A 24639-nucleotide genomic window follows, 5' to 3' on the forward strand; every position below is an offset into this window, starting at 1 on the left:
GACAATTTTCTGGATCCACCAGGCAAAACTACATGTTGGAAAGACCAGAACTGGACTATCCAGCCTGTATGAGAGTTCATAGTCCAACTGCAAAGAAATATGATTGGTAGAGGCTGAAATATATGAAATCCTACATCCACAATATTTTTGCATATAGAATTGCCCTTTTATTTGGGCCTCACTCTAATCCCTGGGTTTGATTTTTAGCTACTTTAAGAAAGTAGTCTTGAACACAAAAAACTCTGAAGGAATCTCATGGTTATTGTTGTAAACTATGTGTGTGTGGGCAGGAGGGGATGATAATTTATTTAGTAAATGGAAGCATAGATTCCAAAGCATAATTATACAGCAAGAGGTCTATGGCCATGGAATACATTGGGCTCTGACTGTATTATGAGTCTAATTTTCTGGAGCAGAGTACCAAATGTCTTGACTAGTGATCAGTCAACTTCAAGTGAGTCAGAGGCTCAGCTAAAATAAATATCCAGAATTTCAGATGGTTATCCAAAGCCCAACAAAACAACTTTACAGTGAAAAGTCAGACTTTAAATCTTGAAAGAACACACTTTCTAATGAAAAGTCCAGTGTTTGCTGGTTTCAGATTATCCAAAAAGTGGAAGAACAATGACTCTTCTCAGAATATGCATGCATCTTCAGTTTTTACACAACACCATGAAATGCAGAAGTGAGTCAAATTATTTACAAACATTATTCAAATTTCAAAACAGCTTTAATTTGGGCTCAAATTTATTTATTTTGGAGTTTTGGATGATGTTTTGGTTTGCTTCTTATTTAATCTCAACTGGTTGGCCTCAAACCACTTTATTATTGATAGCACCCTTACACACACACACACACACACACACATTTTAACTTTGAACGTATGCTTAAAAGTCCCATTGCATAAATATATTTCTGAAGCAGGAACTACAATGTAAAAGTTTATAAATATGTTCCATCAGGTCATTATATAAAACTTTTAATAGTTCATAACTATGGGGCAAATTCTTCACTCACTTTCTCCCATGCACCCCATTGACTAGAAAAGTTGTATTTATCCAGGTTAACTTTGGGTAGGTCAATGTTTATGGTGGTGCGTAGAATACAGACACTGCACAGCCAGCTAGCATGGGTATAAATATAAATATGTAGACTGTGAGGTGCTACTTATGTGAGTAGAGTAGAGACACCCGAGTACCCTAGGGTATATACCCTACATGGCTTCCTATATGCCCAAGTAGTGCCTTCGACATCTACACTGCCAGAGCCTTTCACTACCGCATGTATCTACACATTGCACTGTGGACACAGCCTGCATTTCATTGTGGCATGTAGCTACATGTATTCTACATGCTGCCTTAATGTTAAATTAAGTTAAGTTGAACCTGTTGTAAAAGTATAGTCCATATGACATTCACATTAAACCGAGTTCATCATGATTTCAGTTCTTATAATACCAACATAATTAATAAGTATTAGGCCATGATTTTAAATTGTAACCAAAAATGAAAAGAAAGTGAACATGCATCAAAGAGAGAGAGAGAGAGAGACTGCAATACTAACTGACAAAAGTGTTGATGTACTGATATATTGTAGGTATTTCATGTGCATGATGTTATATACCATATGTTTTGCTGCTATCCTTCATACAAAATAATGGACAGTTTGACATAATCTTTGACACACTCTGCTTATGTGTGTATTTCACATTTAAACATATTTGTCTGTTGATATACAAAATCCCTTAGTGAACGATAGTCCATATTTATTATTTGTTATGTCTACTGTATATAAGGGATGTAAAATCTGTTAAGCTTACTTGTTCAAAGCTGATTTTTGAAAAAAGTTTTTGTTTTATCTAATTATCTAATAAATTAATACAAGAGAGCTCATTAAATTCAGAGCAAGGAAGAGGAAAAAGGTGTCACTAGAACTTAATTAGCAAGAAAAAAAGAAACCAATTAACACCTATGTCTCAAGAAGAGAAAAACTTTTTCATGTGCCATAGTCAAAAAATAAATTCACAGCTGGTTACACATATTTAAGTGGCATGCAGCTAAATTTAATTCTTGTGTTGATATTAAGGTGAAAGGATCATGTAAGGGAAAAAAACAACTTTCCTGGGCTAGCAATTGTGGTTCGATTTTATTAATATGAACACCGTCTGTTTAGGTATTCAGATTAACAGAAGTGTAGTTATGGAAAAATACGCTACAGAAATGGCTCAGAATGATATAATCTCTTTCTACCAGATGCACCACACTAATTTGTGCCAATAATAATTTTAAATATATAATTTGTAATTAGCACCTCTGCTAAGCAATCAAACAATTATTTTCTTTAAAAGATAATAAAGGAGCTGCTAAAAGTAAGATCTTTCTTAAATATAGATGTTGATATTTCTCCTCTATTTGGGGTTATGGCAACAAAGGTGCAAAGGCCATTGGATTTTAAGTAGCATAGTAAAACATATATAACCATATAGGATGAAAATGATTTTTTAAATTATTATTATTTATGTGGACATCAGTCAGTCGATTTAGGCTTCAAAATATAACTTCTTCAGACAATATGTCTACACAGCCACACAGGCTCTTAGGGCTCGGGCTGCAGGGCTGTTTCATTGCTGTGTAGAGTTCCAGGCTCGGGCTGGAGAATGAGCTCTGGGACCTTCCCACCTCGCAGTGTCCTAGAGCCTGGGCTCCAGCCTGAGCCTTACACAGAAATGAAACAGCCCTGCAGCCCAAGCCCCATGAGACTGAGTCAGCTGGCATGGGCCAGCTTCAGGAGTCTAGTTGCCATGTAGACATACCCAAAGAAAGATAAATCTTGAGCAGCATTCCAGTATGTATAAATGTGTTATGTTTATATAGTTATTAGAGTTAAATATTCTGCTCTTTGTTACTCTCATTAATCCCACTGAGATAGGGTTGCACTGGTATAACTGAGGGTAGATTGGGGGACTGAGTATCTAAAGGGATTTACCAATTTTAAGAAAACCCTAGATACATTTGAGGCAGTATCTCTACTCCAATCACAGAAAATTCCAATTAAATCAAACTTGTAAATGACTTGATAGCGTCAAGCAACATAAGCATGAGATGGGATTGCACTGGCATAACTGAGGGTAGATTGGGAGAAGGGTCAGTTTTTCAACAAAAAAATTGAACCAGAATTATTTGCCAATTTTTTTCATGGAGAAAAAAAATGTCCCAATAAGTTCTAATTATATAATAAATTTCATTATATATATTTTTGTTAATGTTTGTTTTCTATCTGCATGGGATTTTCTATTTATTTCTCAGTTTTAAATTTGAGCAATGTCCCTTCATTCTTGAGCTATCGGTTGTTGAAAAGAACTACATTTTTAACAGTCTGCATCTGAAACAGCGGAGGTTTAAAACATTGCATGAGCAAAAAATCATTAGGAATGAATGTCTTTACTTGGTTTAGTGGAGAGCTGTGGGGGATAAGTTTAATGGTTGAAAAGTCAATGTGCAGATTTTTTGCATTCTTCCCCTTTATTGAAGTCAAGGGGTGTCATACATGACAATCTGACAATGGAGTTGTAGATTCCAGCTCTCCAAATGTATCCAAAAAGTTAAGAATAATTGAACAAATTATTGTTGCGTAAACAGTTCTATACTGGGATGCTTCCCAAGAGTATCCAGGGTTTTGAGGCACCTCGCTACCACCTGCCTTTAATATGCAGAAGCTTTGTCTGTGCCTGATGTGGTCAGCTCCCCAGTCTCATTGGCTGTAGGTTAGAGATAGGCACACTCCTGCCCTTCAGCCTTCTGGTCATCTCTCTAGCATCTCCAGGTGCTATTCCACTGGACATTTGCAGGATTCACCAATTCGCAGCTTCCAAAGAAACAGCACATACCAGTTCAACTTCATATCACTGCTCCACTTAACTCACAGCACTTTGATTTGTTTATAGTGAAATAAAATATAAGTTAGCAATTCAAGTAATAGCAAGTAGAAATATTGGAAACAAATAATTACATATAAAATAAAATCATAACACACCTTCTGGAGTCTAGATTTAACTAACAAGATAATCTCATGTCTACTAGAGTAATGTTCACCCAAAATCCTTTTCAGCCAAGCTGACGTTACATTTTTTCCTCAGTCATGTGTGCTGTTAGTTAGCCTCATAGATTCCTACACCAAGAGGGATCATTTTGGTTATCTAGTCCTACCTCCTTCATAACACAGGCCATAGAATATCCTCCAAATACTTCTAGAGCATATCTTTTAGAAAAACATCCAATTTTGATTTAAAAATTGTCTGGGATGGAGAATCTGCCTTGACCTTTGATAAATTGTTCCAATGGATAATTGCATTCACTGTCAAAAAATTATGCTTTATTTTCAGTCTGAATTTGTCTAGCTTCAACTTCCAGACATTGAATTGTGTTATATGCTTATCTGCTAGATTGAAGAGCCCATTATTAATTATTTGTTCCCCATGTAGATACTTATAGACTAATCAAGTCACTGCTAAACTTCTTTTTGTTAAATTAAAAAGATAGACTCAAATTGCTCAGTTATACTACACTGGAATACAAGACCTGAGACACAATCATGGCTGGTGCAGGTCAGCTGACTCGGACTTGCAGGACTCAGGCTGTAGGGCTAAAAATTGCTGTGTAGATGTTCAGGCTCTGGCTGGAGTCCAAATCCTGGAACCGAGCAGGGGGTTAGACTAGATGACCTCCTGATGTCTCTTCCAACCCTAATCTTCTCTGATTCCATGAACTTCACAGAGGAAAGGGTCCCAGAGCCTAGATGCCAGCTTGAGCCTGAATGTCTACACAGCAATTTTACAGAATGCAGCCAGAATCCTGTGAGCCCAAGTCAGCTGACCCTGGCCAGCTGCGGGTGTTTAATGCTGTGCAAACATATCCTAAAAGCCATGTTTTCTAATCCTTTAATCTTTCTCATGACTCTTCTCTGAACTCACTCCAATTTTTCAACAACCTTCTTGAATAATGGACACTGGAACTGGACACAGTATTCCAGCAGAAGTCACACCAGTGCCAAATACAGAGGTAAAATAACTTCCCCGCTCTTCCTCAAGATTCCCCTGTTTATGCATACCAAGATCACATTAGCTCTTTTGGCCCCAGTATCACATTGGGAGTTCCTGTTCAGCTGATTATCCATCATGACCACCATATATTTTTCAGAATCACTGCTTTCCAGGACACAGCCCCCATTCTGTAAGTATTTCCTAGATTCTTTGTTCCTAGATGTTCCTTGTCCTACTAGGTGAAGGATTCTGTGTCTCTCTTTGCACTTTATACCAGCCCAGTCCTATGTCTTTTTTCATAAACACTGTTAGTTTCATCCTGTGGGTTCTCTCTCTCTCTCTCTCTTTTTTTTTTTTTTTAGATTTTGCAATCTCTTAATTCTCACATGACTCAATATGCAAATAGTCATAGTGTCTGAGACCTACAATACACGAATAGCAAGACAGGAAGCATGTACAAGATAGATCACCTCCTGGTGACATGCCTTAACTTCAAGACCTTAAGAGCATAATTCTCAGTATAGATATAGAACTTGTTAAATATTGTCATTCATTTTTCAATGACTATGATGACTAGTGGGCTACTGGCTCTCAGTAGAGACCTCACATACCACCATTCCATGAATTAGTATGCAGATATCTAACCCAAAGTATCTGTATAAAACCATATGGACTCCCTGTGCATTCTGCCAATTGGCACCAAGGGGTCCGTGGGTTACATCTGCCCTTTCAAAGAGCAAGAAAGCACTCTGAGAACATCACTAATTACTCTGTAATGGTACTGATTAGTCAGATCATTTAATTCAACATATATATTTAAAGAAACAGACTCTCTATATAAATATATATAAATACATCTGTGACCCCCAAAGGCAGGTAGCCAAATTGCCCTAGGCAACTGCAACCTGCTCCCATTCACTTTGAAGCTGGAAGAGATCAGAGACATCTTCTTCTGTTCTTGCTGTCCTTGGAGTACTGGACATAAATCCAAACCAGCACAAATCCAACTTCTTGCGCAGCAGAATCTCTCCTATACACCGTCTTTTGTTGAAGGAGTCTCTTTTCTTGGAGCACTTTATGGTGAGCAACATGGGTAGTGACTCACCCTCCCAAAACACACACACTCCATGGCACACAATGCAAAGTAACCTACTTACAGAACTTTAAATTAAAACCAACAATAATGCCACTTAAAATCAGTAGCCATTTCAGTGCCTTGGATAAAGATATTGCTAATCATTGCAGTCAAGTCCTCTCTTCCTTCTCTATGGAGTACCAACATTTTTTCCCTAGGATGCTTTTGGGAGCTTTCTTTGAGGAGGTTTTTAAGTCCAAATTGGAGCAGCACCTTTTCCTCACTACCAAGGTGAGGAACTTGAAACTTTCACTTTAGGGATATATTCACCTTATACTACTGAGTGTGTAGCTGATGGACTTTGGGGCAATTCAATGAGGGTTGGATTAATGACTTTGGGGCTAAGTTAAATTGTTCTGTGCCTATTATATTCTGCTGTAACCCTGCCTAAAGGTTGTGGCTAGAGTTTTGTGTGTTTGACAAATGGAAATGTTTATTTCAAACTCAGTGAATTCAAACAGCTCAAGGGATTTTCTCAAACTTTCAGAAAGACTCAGGGCAAAAGGTTAATATTTCAGAAAGGTAAAGTGTGTGAAAATAAAGTTTACTGAAATCTGTTTTTCAAAGTGCATTCTCCTAGGAGTTGGCTGTTAGTATAACTCCACTGTCCTCCTTTCTACACTGTTTTGCAGCATCTAAACTCATTAAAATGTATGAGCATTAGTATACTGAATAACTACTGAATGTCCTTCATGAAGCTTTCCTTTTTGTTGCCAGGTAGAATTCTATTCTTAAATATATTTAATGCACTAAGTAACTGGAGCACCTTTCAGAATTGTGCAAGGAAGACACAGAGCCCTGATTTTTGTTTAAATTAAGGCATCCTGTATTCTGCTGTAGAAAAGTAAACACGTCCTAGAGTAAATGAGAAGCTGGCCCATGTTCTCTATCTACTGAAATGTTACTGTTTATCATCAATGTAAAGAATTGTCTTTTTGAATGTATTTTATGGCATTCCAGGCAGGCCAACCTAGAGATGGACAAGTACAAATATAAAGGGAACAATAATTCTAAGAGTTCTCTGTGTTCACAAATTCGGTATTTTTCATATGCATTAGAAAACCTACATACTTATACTGAATAGTTCAAGGTGAATTAAGAGATGCTTATTCACAATTCTCATAGCTGGAACTAATAATATTGGCCAGCTTATGAGTTTTCACACACTACATGCTCCATATAGGCTCTAGTCACTATATTTTGTGCAAGATTAAATTCAGCTGCATATATATAAAACATGTCTTGATATCATTCAGCTACACAGGCAGGCAACAATATTTATGAGCCAACTATATTTGTCTCTAAATAATTCTACAATACAGTAATCAGTTTTAATTAATTTGATGTCACCCCTGGAGTTATACATCCACCGTTGAACAATATTTCAATAAAATATCACCAAAGATGAAGAATACTATCCCAGTTATATGTGGAAGTTGAAGACACTCAGCACATAGTAGGGTAAGGACTCAAATGCAGATCTGTTTCCTTCAGTCCAGAATTCCTGATCTTTTGCCTGCTCAGCAATATACTGATCCTAATGTTCTCTGAACATCTAAAACTAATCATAGAATATCAGGGTTGGAAGGGAACTCAAGAGGTCATCTAGTCAAAGCAGGACCAATCCCCAACTAAATCATCCCAGCCAGGACTTTGTCAAGCCTGACCTTAAAAGCCTCTAAGGAAGGAGATTCCACCACCTCCCTAGGTAACCCATTCCAGTGTTTCATCAGCCTCCTAATGAAAAAGTTTTTCTTAATATCCAACCTAATATCCAAGTAATGGCAACATGAGACCATTACTCCTTGTTCTGTCATCTGCTACCACTGAGAATAGCCTAGATCCAGTCCCTTTTGAACCCCCTTTCAGGTAGGGGAAAATAGCTATCAAATCCTCCCTAATTCTTCTCTTCTGCAGACTAAATAATCCCAGTTCCCACAGCCTCTCCTCATAAATCATGTGCTCCAGCCCCCTAATAATTTTTGTTGCCCTCCGCTGGACTCTTTCCAATTTTTCCACATCCAGTCTTTGAACCCTGGTACAGTTTTATACAGTAAAAGATTGTTGACTCTTTGTGTTGGTGCACCACATATTTCTTATACTAAATATTGCCAATGTCCGTTTCCCATTCTGACACAGACAAATAACAAAAACAAAATATGGACATTCATCAGGACCCAGAATGTATACTGCCTGCTGAATGAGGAGTATAGAAACATGAGAAGTTGCACTGATTTTTCCATAATACATCTGCATCCTAACAACAAATGTCAACTAAAGTAATATCAGCAAGTCTTATTTTAGTAAGAGACAGGGAATATTTTAAATTGCTTCTTCAACTAACAGTGCCAAATGCTTTAAGTACTTCTCAGGGATTATTCTTCTAGAGATTGTAAACTGGAAAACAGAAGTGTTTTCTAACATCCAAGGGCTATCCAATATTTCCTCTTACAATGACATGGTCCAGTAGTTAGGGCACAGGACTCAGCAGACCTGGGATAAAATCTTGACCCATCAAAGTCAATGGGAGTTTTCCCATTGATTTCAGTGAAGCCAGGATTCCACCCCAGTTTCTACTCCTGATTCTGTCACTGACCTACTGTGTGATGATAGGTAAAACACGTCATCCTTATGCTCCATCAGAATCTTTGCATGTCTTTGTCTATTTTCTCTGTAAGTTCTTCAGGACAGTGACCGTCTCTTACTTACTAACACAAAAGGGAACTTCTACTATTTGGGGCTTCAAGTCTTTACTGAAATATAATAATGATTGCCTCCAATGAGCCTTAGATGAGGCCCACAGTGCAAGACTCTTTGGAAGTGGGGCAAGGTTGATTGGGGATCCTCCTTTTGAACTCAATTCCATGTCCTTGAGTATTTATTTGAAGGGTTTAATATATTCCTCCAAAGGAACTAAGAATTTTACTTGCCCCAATACAATAATCTTCAAGTGAGAGTAAAATGAGGATAGATTGCGTACAGCTACTATTACATTCCCTTTTCTTACACTTCAGCATAACCATGCTGACACACAAGCCAGATTTCCACCTTCTCAGGATGTTTTGGAAAACATTATACAGAGTCAAACCCCAGGACTAATTTATTATCAATCTTGAATGTACATGTTAGCAAAAGTTCCCAGTCATCCTCAAAGGGAGTATCCTCAAAGGGAGTTGCTTGCTAAACAAATGTTTATATACAAACACAAAACATTGTAAAGAGTATTCAAAATATTCCCTAAATAACTTAAAACAAAAGGCTATTATATAGTAAATCTACCAGTGTTTATTGCTATACAAGCTTCCTTAAATCTGGTACGGATACCATGCACAAGTATAGAATGGAAGTTTGGTTTGCAGCTTCAGCATTACTGTGTAACATTTTGTATAGTATTTACTCTTGTATACTTTAGTGAATATATGTAAAACACATTCTTTCCCCTCCAATCTTTCAGAAATTATTTCTCAGTTTATAGTATGTGTCATAAATATAAAGGGAAGGGTAAACACCTTTAAATCCCTCCTGGCCAGAGGAAATACCCTTTCACCTGTAAAGGGTTAAGAAGCTAAGATAACCTCGCTGGCACCTGACCAAAATGACCAATGAGGAGACAAGAAACTTTCAAAGCTGGAGCGGGGGACAGGGGGGAACAAAGGGTTCTCTCTGTCTGTGTGATGCTTTTGCTGGGACCAGAGCAGGAATGCAGGTCAGAACTCCTGTAAAGAGGAGGCAATCTAGTTAGCTATGCGTTAGATTCTGTTTGTTTAAATGGCTGATAAAATAAGTTGTGCTGAATGGAATGTAGATTTCTGTTTTTGTGTCTTTTTGTAACTTAAGGTTTTACCTAGAGGGATTCTCTATGTTTTGAATCTGATTACCCTGTAAGGTATTTACCATCCTGATTTTACAGATGTGATTCTTTTACTTTTTCTTTAATTAAAATTCTTCTTTTAAGAACTTGATTGCTTTTTTTATTGTTCTTAAGATCCAAGGGTTTGGGTCTGTGTTCACTTATGCAAATTGGTGAGGATTTTTATCAAGCCTTCCCCAGGAAAGGGGGTGTAGTGCTGGGGGGAATACTTTGGGGAGGAGACATTTTCAAGTGGGCACTTCCCCTGTTCTTTGTGTAACACTTTGGTGGTGGCAGTGTTTAACCTAAGCTGGTAAGAATAAGCTTAGGGGGTCTTACATGCAGGTCCCCACATCTGTACCCTAGAGTTCAGAGTGGGGAAGGAACCTTGACAGTATCGCTAAAGTACAGTGTGTGCTACTTGGATTTCTTCAGAGCCTGCAAAGGAAATTACATAGCTTCTCAGTCAAAAAACTAAAAAGCTTGTGTTATCTGCCAACAAGAGTCTGGTAGCTCCTTATAGATAGCAGCATTCAGTCCATTGGTTAATAGATGCCTTGTTTCCTTCGCTTGTACTCAGATAAGAAATCTGCAGCTCAGTGTTACAGGTTTAGAGACCTCAGGCCTGTCAGACACATCTCAGGGTCTTATGTTGATCAGCTATGTTCACTATGCTTTCTTTAACTCTTGTGTCATTATTTATAACCTCACCCACCCCTCACCATTGGTTCAACTCACAGGCTGTAAATGTATAAGACATACAAACTGCCTACTTACAAGGGTTATTTTCTATATAACCTCAAGAAAAGTGAATCTGTGTCTTTTCATAAGTCCATACCTCCTCAAGGGGTTTTTCTTCTTTACTTTAGAATAAAATAAAATATTGCTATATAAAATACGCAGGTTACAGGAGCACCACCTGCATCTAAAGATGTTACATTTTATTTTATTTTATGTATACCTATTACACTATACAATGTACTACATAGGGTGCCAACTAAACTTCATAACAAATCTGTCTAAATACTAAACATTAACTTCCAACTTCATACAAATGGTGTTCTCATTTCTTTGAATCCATATATATATATATTTGGCTAATAACTCAAGCAGGCCTCAATACCACTGCTTTATGCTGGTCAGAAACCTACTTTTCCATTTTTGTAGAATCATGAACTTAAGAACTTTGATGGGAGATAAATTGAGTTCTATCATTGTACAGAGGCCTTCTGTTGACAAAAAAGGAGGCTGTTTCCTCTTGCCCATTCTGATTACTTTACTAGTAATGTCTACTGATGTCCAACTCCCTACACATATCGACCTATAGTTACAAGCTTAATTGTATTGTAAGGGCCCATATCTAAAACAGTTATTTGTTGAGCATTGTCTGTGTACACAATGCTCTACAAAAGCACAGAAGATATAACCTTTGTCCCAAGGAGTTTACAATACAGACCTTAACTCTTCCCTAAAAAAATTAAATTGTGATGAGCATAGCATTCCTTCACAAATTTGGTTGTGTTCCTTTTCCCCATTAAAGGGTGCTGAGTGTTCTTGGTTGGATGACTGATACACGTCCTTCTAGGTTTGCATAATCAAAAAATAATAGAATTTTTAAAAGCTGAAAATTCATCTGTCAAATTTATACACACAGAGTCTTAAATTTTAATGCTACAGTGATCAAAGACTTCTTTCTTCCCCTTACCCTAAATCTGAGATCATTGCATGATATTTGGGAGGGGTAAAACACAAAAAAAACATGGTTAGGTACAAAACATAAAGGGGAAAATCAGGCCATAAAAGAATTAGATTTATAGTAGCCTCATTACTTTGATTTAATACATTCAAAAAAATTAAATGAATTTATTGAAGTAAGACTGAACAATGTACTTTATTATTTCTTGCTGGCTTACTGCCAACTGCTTTGGGGGAAAAAATGAAACTCTTGAGTTTTCAATGCCTACTACTATAATACTCCTATTTATTAAGTAATGGCTTCCAAAATGATGAAAGGATTGATTGATTGACTCCACCCACCCACATGCACATTGCCACCAATATTTCTACTTCTTTTTGGGGGGTAAATTTATAGGCTGCCACTCCCAGCCTCAGCTTTCTGAAATACAGGTCCAGCTTTATCAGATAGCCTTGAAAAAAAAAGAATTCTCCTTCTAAAAATGGAAGATGGGTTTCTTGATGTCTCACTTTTCAGTTAAAAGAGATTCAGAATCTCCCAAGAAAGATAAATATCGGATACAATAATAACTTTTGGACATAGTTAAATGGCAGTCTAGTAGTTTGTTAGTGAAAGACCTAATGATGAAACATACAAAACCAACCTCCGCTCTTCTCCCTGCCCCAAGTGACTGTTAATTTGAGATAAGAAAAGTTGTTCTCAGGAAATTACACTATGACTTACATTGTGTGGCCATTTTAAACTCGTGACTGGTTGTCCCAACCTATTCAATTGTCATACGCCATTTCTCAAGAAGAAGTGTGAGAATTTAGTGCTTCCTTACCTCAAACTGTCTCTAGTAACTTCTATCCATCTCTCACTTTGAAGAGAAAAATCAATCAAGAAGGTTTTTTCCCCTCCAACATAGACATATATCCCACTATATTCCTCAGAATGTGTGATAGTCCCAGAGAGTGATAACTATTATGAAAGGTTAAGTATTATAAGAAACTAAGTGCTATGATCTGAACTGATTAGTATTTCTTAATACATAATTACATTGTTACAGAGATGTTAATAATTAAACAAAAAAATATGCCTCAAGTAATAATATCTATATCTTTGTACTGCAGTTCTACATCCTCAGACCATGTTTTGTTAAATCTTACCTTCAGTTCTTGAAAGTATTTGTTTATACAGATTAATGCTACACTTGGTTTCTTCATTAAGGGGAGCTATAGCTGCATAGTTATTCTCAACACAGCACGAGATATAAACAAGTTCAATAGGCACATGTGAAATTCTTTTTGTGATAGGTGATGGACTTTATCACTTCATTCTTCAGAAATCCGTGATCTAATGTCAGTAGCATGATCAAGCATGAGTCTATCCAGTTTTTAATAATGGAATCATCGTCTTCCAGATGTAGTTATCCTGTTACTATGCTCCAACAACATCCCTTCAGTTTCTAAAGACTTCGGAATAATTTGTTTTCTCTAAACTAATTTGTATCTTGTCAAAGTGAGATTGCAGTTTTACAACTACCCAGGGAATAACTGATCCCCTTCCATAAATAACAGAGTCATCCGCATAAATACATACAAAAAGGTTCCTGTAGACTTTAAATATATTATATATGGATAGAAAAATATAGATGCAATTAAAAAAGTGAGTTATGCAAGAGGCAGGCTTCACTTGATATATCTCATCCTTTCCAACACTAATGTTTCTATACCACCATGTAGACAAAGTTATATAAGCTCTTAGATCTGAGAGTATTGCAGAATTAGTGAGAGCAGCATTTTTGAAAAATCCCCCAAACTCCTTACTGCTCAAAATCTACAAGTAAGAGGTTTGAGGGATTTTTTAAAAATCCTTCTCTCTCTAATTGATCCCCAAACAAATAATCTTGGGATGGCCACCCAGGAAACCAGTACATCTGAAAAGGATGTTTTCAATATTAGTAAAGTACTCTTCTGGTTGTTAAAATGTTGTTTCTGAAAATGCTGCCCTCCTAAATTAGTGAGCTCAAGAATACAGTGCTTTGGCAAAAGGCAGGATGTTACAGCTACAATAAGGCAACAATGGTTCATGTAACGAATTTAAATCTTTAGAAATGTTCCACAAGCGGGAGTGTCTATTATTTGAGACTGGTCTCACATACTGGAAGGATATGGAAGTGGCAGTTTGTATAAAACTTAGGCTCCCCACCAAAATCCCTACAAAGCACAGGGCAGAGAAGAGGATGAATGGACAGGAGGGGGTGCTCCACGCTCAGGCCTCTAGATGGAAGTAGGAAAGGGACTGAAAATGTTATCAAGATGACTCCACATCTTCCTTGGCTCCTGAAGGAGACAAGGTGGAAAATGTCTCCCACAGTCTGGATCCCAGTATGGAGTTGAGAAAGGAAGTGGAGGACAAAGAAAAGGAGGATCTCTCTATCTCTCTGCAGGCACCAAGATGGAGAACATTCCCCACCTCCGGAAACCTGGCATGGAGCTGATAAAAAGGGGATAGGAAAACTTCCCTCACCTGTGAGAGAGATGAATGGGGAGACAATGGAATGCAGAAGATTCAATGAGTGCTCAGGAAGAGGGAACAGGTTGTTCCTCACTGGAACCGAAGGACACAAAGAATAGGTCATCCCTCTGGGTCACTCACATTACAGTGTATGCGGCAGAAGCAGTCAAGGATAGAAGGTCTGGTGTTCTCACTAGATTCAGGGACAGGAGGAGACAAGATGAGCACTACCAGGAAAGAATGGGGCATGGTATGCTCTCACACCCTTTCAGGGAACCAGAGGACTCAGCAGGAATAGGGAGAAGGGCAGATAGCTTGCCTAAAGCTAGCACAAGATGGGTCTCAATCCTAAATGCATGTCAGCAGATGTCTCCTATCAGGCTAACATCCACTCCCCTGATGTTTGATTCAGCCATGATCAGCAGCAGAAGAGAGAAAAAACAAAATTGGAATGTTAAAATAAAACAAAAAAAAACAAGCCACCACCCTGGAAAGCTTTTGAAGAGGAACTCAGAACAAAATCTGACATTAGAAACTCTCTCTCTGAGATATGGTTTAAGTGGGGATTTTTTGGCTGATGATAACCCTTTAAATTCAACTCCAAATGCCCAATGAATTGAGGTAGATCAGGATAAGGCCAGCACTCCTTTTTAATAAAAAGCAAACAGATTCCTAGATATCCATAGCAAACTTCAGTAGTAGGAAGCATTTGTGGTTTTACTGAACAGCAATTTGTCCAGAATGGTAAAAGTGACTGTCAAGGTGAGAAAGCAAGCAACATTGTAAATGTCAAACAGTAGAAAAGCCCTGGATTCCAGTACCCTGAGCTAAAGCCATGCCTCAAGCAAGTACTGTTCAGACCCGCTTTCCTCCTTTGGGCAGCATATGGAGATTTGTGATTTCATTGTTAAACTCCACTAGTAGTATTAGGTAAAAAAACAAAACAAAACAAAAACATAATCAAGAGGCACAATTTGAGGGCTTGACCCAAAGCCCCTTCAAGTTAATGAGAATTTTTCCATTTATTTCTATGAGGTTTGGGCAGGCCATGAGAGATCAATTATTGCAACACTAGTGGTTATATTGCAACACTAGTGGCTATAAATTCTGTGCAGAGTTTCAGTGTGGACTGTAGTGGTGCCTAACGCTGGGACTTAGGCATATTTGTGGATCAGATGTGGGTCACGGTGAGACTGATTTGATAGTTGAGTGGCTAAAGCCCTTCCCTGAGAGATGGGAAACCAATGTTCAGATCCCATCTCCTCATCAGGCAGGAGGAGAAATTCGACCAGTGGTCTTACCCATCCTTGTTAGGTGTTCTAACTGCTGGGTTAAAGGTTGTAAAGGAGGAATTCTTCCTTCCCTATCACCTTAGCTGTTTTGTGTGGAGTCAGGTCTTCACTGCCACTGTTCTTGCAAGAAATGGCTTAAGCACCTGATTCCAGAAGAGAATTCCCAGCTATGGATAGAAATTGTAAATAATCTAAGTCTGGGCTGGAAGGAGGTGCCTAACACCCCTCTCTTCAGCATCTGCTATTGGCTGACTTAGACAGCTCTCTGCCTAGCATCCTTGCTTTTGTAGATCCCATTCTTCAGTGCCTATCTCTCTATGTGCATTGTTCAGGAAGCCTCGGTGCCTAATTCAGGGTTAGTGGATTCCCCAGGGTGGCTAGGTATCCAAGAGTTGGTGTTGCAATTCCTAAATCCCTCTGTAGATTTTCCCCTTATTGCTTACAAAAGAAGAACTGTTACAACGATACTAACAGTAGAGGCAAGCATTTGAAATATCACACAGCCAGTTTATTTGTGAAAATGAACCAGCCTCAACCTGAGATGCTAAGAGAGAAACCCCAAGATATCACTAACCAACCATTTAATGGGCAAGAGCAGGCACAGGGAGGAAAGGGAGACTGGAACCAACTCCCCTGAAACCTCTACGAGAGTTAGAATCTATTGAAAGGATAGAAGAGATGAGTAATTATGAGCAGTAAGCTAGTGTCCATGCCCATCTGGACACATGCTCAAGCATGGATCAATATGAACAACCATTTCTTCTTCAATGAATGATGGAGCGACTGGTAAAACTGTAAGAATGACATTTCTGAATACATTTCCACCAGCTAACACTGGGCTGGGTGAATTCAGTATGGACTTCACTGTAGAGGACAGAGAAAGTAGGTGAAAAGTTTCAAGGTGATGTTTCACTGAAGAAGATTAAAATCCAAACAAAAACAAAAAATCAAAAGTAGCTGTGATCTGAGACATCTCACTTACCAGCAAACAGCCAATATTACTAGACCAGTTATTGAACCATAATGCCACTCAGAAGCTGAGAATGCGTGACAGGGGATGGATCACTTGATGATTACCTGTTCTGTTCATTCCCTCTGGGGCACCTGGCACTGGCCACTGTCAGAAGACAGGATACTGGGCTAGATGGACCTTTGGTCTGACCTATTAGGGCCACTCTTGTGTTTTTATGTTCTTATGTTCAGATACACTAGTAAATAACTTCCAAGAATAACCCTAACATTAGTGGTTTTTGGCAGCTGAAAGTAAATGTCTTTCATGGAAGGAAACACTGACCAAGGCTTACTCGTCCCTGTGTGACTCTCTTTTAAAAATATCCAGTGTTTGCTTTACTGGCACTGGGAGGACCTCTCTAACAAATTTAAGCCATGACTGATCTTGATTGACTTTGTTTCTATTGTGGGGAAAGATCAGAAGAAGAAAGAGAGAGAGGCAAACACAAAATGTACTTGGAGCAACATACGCTCATTAGAGAATGATAGAGGTTCTACAAAAGACAATATGACTCAGGACAGAATGATGTTTCTTTTTATGAACCACAGTGTATCACAATATAAGCCTACATTTTCAGCTTTACATTTTTATCCTCCTCCTATTTATAACAAAGATTTGCCTAAATCATGAAATTTGAATCTGAACTTCGCCCAAATCTGATTTTATTTAGGTCTGCAGTGAATCCAAACTTTTCCAGATTTGAGGAGTGTGGGGAGAGGGATTGCAGAAAGTTTCGGGAGTTCCGGTTTGGGCCACAAGGTCTCTTCTGGCAGAGATAAAAATAAAATTCAGATCTCTAATATAGCAGCCCTTCCCCATGGACTTCACCTATGCAGGCAGGAGCATAACTCCTGGTAGGACCACCCACGCCAGACAGGTTGAAGGGAGAAATCAAACTAAAGGTAGTCTGGTTGGTAGCCTAACATCCCACTTCTGTAAAAAACAAAGTTGTTTTGGAATGGCAGTACTGCTCAGTTCAACAAATTCAATCCAACTAGATTCAAACAGATTTAGAAGAGAGATGACAACACAAAATGGACACATTCCCAAGGAAACTATTCCACTCATGAATTTGCAGTCTCCTAAATACATTACCAAAATTGATACATGGAATATGCAGACACTATATGAACCTGGTAAAACAATCCAAGTAACATGCACAGAAATTGTGTGGGTCTGACACTGTGAAGCCCAAAAGCCTGATCCATGGGCACCAGTTTCAACAAGAATTATAACAATATGATTTCCATTGAAGTTCCAGAAAGTATCTATAATTCAGTATTATGCGGCAACAAATTAATGTAGCCAAGCAGCCAAACACACCTTTGTCATTCTAAAGCCAATCTGGAGAAACAGAAATCAAACCTTCCAAACTAAACTTTGAATACTTAAAACCATTATAACGTCCATCTTACTATACAGTGCTGAAACTTGAATACTTATTAAGAACTTACTGTCTAAATTCCAAGCTTTCATAAGCTGCCTTAGAAAAATCCTCAATATTAGATGGCCAGAAAAAAATCACAGAGAACTCTGGAGGAGGACAAAACAGAAACACATAGGACAGGAAATTATGACACAAAAATGGAGATGGCTACAACATAAATGGAGGAGAAAACTGAACAACATAATAAGGCAGCCAATGGACTGGAACTTCCACATCAAGAGACAATGGCAAAGGATTGACAAATGACAAGGATAACATGAAAATGTGCAATAGAAGCAGAATTAAAAGAAAAGGAGTACTTGTGGCACCTTAGAGACTAACAAATTTATTAGAGCATAAGCTTTCGTGAGCTACAGCTCACTTCATCGGATGCATCGGCTGCTACTCTGAAAGAAGCAGAATTGAAAGCAATCAAAATAACTTGGGAAGAAGCTAAGACTGCAGCAGGGGACTGGCAAAGATGGAAAGCAGTGCTGAAGGGAAGACATTGGCATGAAAAAGAGAGAAAGAGGACATAGCAGAGCCAATTTTCATATGATTTGCCATACTTCCTTTCAAAATGAAGGTGCCAAATGTATGTTTCACTGTGCTTAACAACAAAACTTACGTCTTTTATAGTGCTTTTCATCAGTAGATCTCAAAGCACTTCACAATCTTTAATGTATTTATACTCCCAACATCCATGTTAGGAAGAGAAGTAGTATTATCACCACCATTTTACAGATGGGGAACTGAGGCACAGAGAGACTGAGTGGCTCATCCAAGGTCCCACTGAAAGTCTGCATCAGAGCAGGGAATTGAACCAACGTCTCTGGATAGTAACCTAGCCACTAGACCAACTGTCCAGCCTCCCTTCCCTTAGCATCTGTAACTGCTAGGCCACATTCCCAGCCCAGCCTGATCCATTCTGATCCAATCCATCCATTGCCTAGCAGTTCTAGCAATTATAGTTCCACCACTTTTAAAAGTTTCCTCTGATACCTTAGCTTCTTTTAACAATCCACTCCTCATGTAAATTATGAATAGAGTACATGACCAACTTCTGCCCTCAGTTGCACCTACTACTGAAGTCAGTGCAGTTACAGGAGTGTAACTGAGGGCAGAATCTGATCCACAAGTATGTATGAACATGGATGAATGCAGAAAAAAATTAGTCTTCCTACATACTATGAAGGAAGTTAAAAGTCAAACAAACTGAGGCACACGGCTAACCTAATGACAGGTTTCAGAGTAGCAGCCGTGTTAGTCTGTATTCGCAAAAAGAAAAGGAGTACTTGTGGCACCTTAGAGACTAACAAATTTATTAGAGCATAAGCTTTCGAGAGCTACAGCTCACTTCATCGGATGCATTTGGTGGAAAAAACAGAGGAGAGATTTATATATACACACACACAGAGAACATGAAACAATGGGTTTATCATACACACTGTAAGGAGAGTGATCACTTAAGATAAGCCATCACCAGCAGCAGGGGGGGGAAAGGAGGAAAACCTTTCATGGTGACAAGCAAGGTAGGCTAATTCCAGCAGTTAACAAGAATATCAGAGGAACAGTGGGGGGTGGGGTGGGAGGGAGAAATGCCATTGGGAAATAGTTTTACTTTGTGTAATGACTCATCCATTCCCAGTCTCTATTCAAGCCTAAGTTAATTGTATCCAGTTTGCAAATTAATTCCAATTCAGCAGTCTCTCGTTGGAGTCTGTTTTTGAAGCTTTTTTGTTGAAGTATAGCCACTCTTAGGTCTGTGATCGAGTGACCAGAGAGATTGAAGTGTTCTCCAACTGGTTTTTGAATGTTCTAATTCTTGACATCTGATTTGTGTCCATTCATTCTTTTACGTAGAGACTGTCCAGTTTGGCCAATGTACATGGCAGAGGGGCATTGCTGGCACATGATGGCATATATCACATTGGTAGATGCGCAGGTGAACGAGCCTCTGATAGTGTGGCTGATGTGATTAGGCCCTATGATGGTGTCCCCTGAATAGATATGTGGACAGAGTTGGCAACGGGCTTTGTTGCAAGGATAGGTTCCTGGGTTAGTGGTTCTGTTGTGTGGTGTGTGGTTGCTGGTGAGTATTTGCTTCAGATTGGGGGGCTGTCTGTAAGCAAGGACTGGTCTGTCTCCCAAGATCTGTGAGAGTGATGGCTCGTCCTTCAGGATGGGTTGTAGATCCTTGATGATGCGTTGGAGAGGTTTTAGTTGGGGGCTGAAGGTGATGGCTAGTGGCGTTCTGTTGTTTTCTTTGTTGGGCCTGTCCTGTAGTAGGTGACTTCTGGGTACTCTTCTGGCTCTGTCAATCTGTTTCTTCACTTCAGCAGGTGGGTATTGTAGTTGTAGGAATGCATGATAGAGATCTTGTAGGTGTTTGTCTCTGTCTGAGGGGTTGGAGCAAATGCGGTTATATCGTAGCGCTTGGCTGTAGACAATGGATCGAGTGGTATGATCTGGATGAAAGCTAGAGGCATGTAGGTAGGAATAGCGGTCAGTAGGTTTCCGATATAGGGTGGTGTTTATGTGACCATCGCTTATTAGCACCGTAGTGTCCAGGTAGTGGATCTCTTGTGTGGACTGGTCCAGGCTGAGGTTGATGGTGGGATGGAAATTGTTGAAATCATGGTGGAATTCCTCAAGAGCTTCTTTTCCATGGGTCCAGATGATGAAGATGTCATCAATGTAGCGCTAGTAGAGTAGGGGCATTAGGGGACGAGAGCTGAGGAAGCGTTGTTCTAAGTCAGCCATAAAAATGTTGGCATACTGTGGGGCCACGCGGGTACCCATCGCAGTGCCGCTGATTTGAAGGTATACATTGTCACCAAATGTGAAATAGTTATGGGTCAGGACAAAGTCACAAAGTTCAGCCACCAGGTTAGCCGTGAAAGTATCGGGGATACTGTTCCTGACGGCTTGTAGTCCATCTTTGTGTGGAATGTTGGTGTAGAGGGCTTCTACATCCATAGGGGCTAGGATGGTGTTTTTAGGAAGATCACCAATGGACTGTAGTTTCCTCAGGAAGTCAGTGGTGTCTCGAAGATAGCTGGGAGTGCTGGTAACGAAGGGCCTGAGGAGGGAGTCTACATAACCAGACAATCCTGCTGTCAGGGTGCCAATGCCTGAGATGATGGGGCGTCCAGGATTTCCAGGTTTATGGATCTTGGGTAGCAGATAGAATACCCCAGGTCGGGGCTCCAGGGGTGTGTCTGTGCAGATTTGTTCTTGTGCTTTTTCAGGGAGTTTCTTGAGCAAATGATGTAGTTTCTTTTGGTAACTCTCAGTGGGATCAGAGGGTAATGGCTTGTAGAAAGTGGTGTTGGAGAGCTGCCTAGAGCCTCTTGTTCATACTCCGACCTATTCGTGATGACGACAGCACCTCCTTTGTCAGCCTTTTTGATTATGATGTCAGAGTTGTTTCTGAGGCTGTGGATGGCACTGTGTTCTGCATGGCTGAGGTTATGGGGTAAGCGATGCTGCTTTTCCACAATTTCAGCTCGTGCACGTCGGCGGAAGCAGTCTATGTAGAAATCCAGGCTGCTGTTTCGACCTTCAGGAGGAGTCCACCCAGAATCCTTCTTTTTGTAGTATTGGCAGGAAGGTCTCTGTGGGTTAATATGTTGGTCAGAGGTGTGTTGGAAATATTCCTTGAGTCTGAGACGTCGAAAATAGGATTCTATGTCACCACAGAACTGTATCATGTTCGTGGGGGTGGAGGGGCAAAAGGAGAGGCCCCGAGATAGGACAGATTCTTCTGCTGGGCTAAGAGTATAGTTGGATAGATTAACAATATTGCTGGGTGGGTTACGGGAACCATTGTTGTGGCCCCTTGCGGCATATAGTAGTTTAGATAGCTTAGTGTCCTTTTTCTTTTGTAGAGAAGCAAAGTGTGTTTTGTAAATGGCTTGTCTAGTTTTTGTAAAATCCAGCCATGAGGAAGTTTGTGTGGAAGGTTGGTTCTTTATGAGAGTATCCAGTTTTGAGAGCTCATTCTTAATCTTTCCCTGTTTGCTGTAGAGGATGTTGATCAGGTGGTTCCGCAGTTTCTTTGAGAGTGTGTGGCACAAGCTGTCAGCATAGTCTGTGTGGTATGTAGATTGTAATGCATTTTTTACCTTCAGTCCTTTCGGTATGATGTCCATCTGTTTGCATTTGGAGAGAAAGATGATGTCTGTCTGTATCTGTGCGAGTTTTTTCATGAAGTTGACAGATTTCCACTCTATACGGCTAAATTCAGTGCCTTGCATAATGACAGGTTTCAGAGTAGCAGCCGTGTTAGTCTGCATTCGCAAAAAGAAAAGGAGTACTTGTGGAACCTTAGAGACTAACAAATTTATTTGAGCATAAGCTTTCGTGAGCTACAGCTCACTTCATCGGATGCATTTGGTGGAAAAAACAGAGGAGAGATTTATATATACACACACACACAGAGAACATCGATCACAGACCTAAGAGTGGCTATACTTCAACAAAAAAGCTTCAGAAACAGACTCCAACGAGAGACTGCTGAATTGGAATTAATTTGCAAACTGGATACAATTAACTTAGGCTTGAATAGAGACTGGGAATGGATGAGTCATTACACAAAGTAAAACTATTTCCCCATGGCATTTCTCCCTCCCACCCCACCCCCCATTGTTCCTCTGATATTCTTGTTAACTGCTGGAATTAGCCTACCTTGCTTGTCACCATGAAAGGTTTTCCTCCTTTCCCCCCCCTGCTGCTGGTGATGGCTTATCTTAAGTGATCACTCTCCTTACAGTGTGTATGATAAACCCATTGTTTCATGTTCTCTGTGTGTGTATATAAATCTCCCCACTGTATTTTCCACCAAATGCATCCGATGAAGTGAGCTGTAGCTCACGAAAGCTTATGCTCAAATAAATTTGTTAGTCGCTAAGGTGCCACAAGTACTCCTTTTCCTTTTGAGGCACAGTTAAAGATATGTTTTTTTCTAGAAACAATTCTTCATCAGAAATTGCATAAATTTGATTTGGAATTATGCCAGTTCTGACTGTTATCACTTTACACAAAGACTATAAATGAATATATAAACTGGACAAGTCATATATTCTCTGATAACATTGTGCCTGCTGGATGCTAGTGATAAGTGGCAGAAGCTTCATTAGATTAATTTGGTATTGTCATGTTATGTTAATTATCCTGATCATTGAGTATTTAAATTAAAATGAAGACATTAAAAGGTAACTAATTACTGAAAAGATGAAAAGAAGATACTGAGAAGAAAAACTATTTCTGAAGATGAATTATGAGAGGGTTTAAACAGAGAGCATAAAACAATGCGTTTCAACTGTCCAACATCTTGTCAGTTTGTTTATTTCTAGTGATCACATTGGAAAAATCAGTATGATTTTGTTTTTCAGAAAATGTGAAAAATGTAAAGCCTCGCTCAGCTAATTGCATCTTTTACTGCATTTTATCAAATATAATGGCATTATTAATAAAAAATAACTTCTGACTCATCTGTACATTAGCAAGCTTAAGTAAAGGTCACAGTCCATATGCAGCTGATTGATAATAATGAATTTCTAAGTAAAAGATGAAAGTAACATATATTAGAAGCTCAGTGATAATGAATTACAAAAACTGCACTTCATACAAGACATAAAAGCATATTTTATATTATAAGATTTCAAAACAAAAAATTATAACCATTCAAGGCAACTCTTCTTGAAGAAACTAACAGATAGACGATCTTATTGTTTTATGATAAAGTATTGTTCTCATGATAAATTATTCGCAGGTATCTGGACAAATGTTATTGCTTTCCTTTTATTATTCTTTCAGTCTCATCTGCTCCAGTCTCCCACAAAAGTACAACTTATAAAAGTTACCCTAATTTTCCAGCTCCATTAGAAGAGATGTTTTATACTGCTTTGGAGGAAAGAGGTTATAAATGATTAATACAGTTCATGCTTCCATTCCCCACTGCCATTGATGGAAAACAAGTGTGTGAATTTCACAATCAAATGCACATGGTCTACAGCAACCAGCTTGGTAAGCATGCCCTTGAAGCTCATTCTCAATCCCAGCTCTTCCCCACAGCAATTTGCTGCAATAATACACTGCCAGACCAAGATAGCAAGAATAAGAATCGCAAAGGATTGAACAGCAGAGTGCTAAGACTTTAGTTTGGAAATTCTGATATTGGGAACATTGACTTTCCACTTCACACTTCATATGTTTTGTTGAGTTCACAAGAAGCTACAGAAATTTGTACTAATATTAATTACAAAAGTTTATACACCTCTGTGCTGACTGCATCAAATATACTTGCCAAGATATTCTGCCTTGGAGAAGGTGTTTTTTGTGTCAGAGGAGCTTTGCTACCAGAGGATTCCTGGGAGACAGGCTAAACCAGTGCATCTTCTGGCTGTCATATCCCTGTCCCATTCTAGATTCCCTGTCCCTTTAGGACAGGATCAGACAATTCCAGACCCTCCCAGCTAAACAAGGTTTGCAAATAGTGTGTATTGTGTCTTCACTGGGATTTTCTGGCCATGCAAGCTAAATAGTCAATTAGTCTGATGGTTTACCATGCAGGTTGGTAATTAGAAGCTGTAATTTATTTCACTTGGGATGAAAAACACCAACAAATATATACGTTATTCAAATCTTAGAAGGGTTAGGCAAAAATCAGTGGAATCATTTCATACTG

At 39.0% G+C, this 24639-nt stretch overlaps 1 long non-coding RNA gene across 1 annotated transcript in view; it reads right to left on the minus strand.

Moving 5' to 3' along the window:
* The window catches only part of LOC122455433, a 38261-nt gene extending 14360 nt beyond the window's left edge, over nt 1–23901 (minus strand). The window contains exon 1 of the long non-coding RNA XR_006277692.1: nt 23816–23901. This is a non-coding gene — a long non-coding RNA (uncharacterized LOC122455433). The remainder of the gene's footprint in view (nt 1–23815) is intronic.
* Between the last annotated feature and the right edge of the window lie 738 nt (nt 23902–24639).

The sequence above is a fragment of the Dermochelys coriacea genome, chromosome 1, assembly GCF_009764565.3.
Source record: "Dermochelys coriacea isolate rDerCor1 chromosome 1, rDerCor1.pri.v4, whole genome shotgun sequence".
Lineage (NCBI taxonomy): Eukaryota > Metazoa > Chordata > Testudines > Dermochelyidae > Dermochelys > Dermochelys coriacea.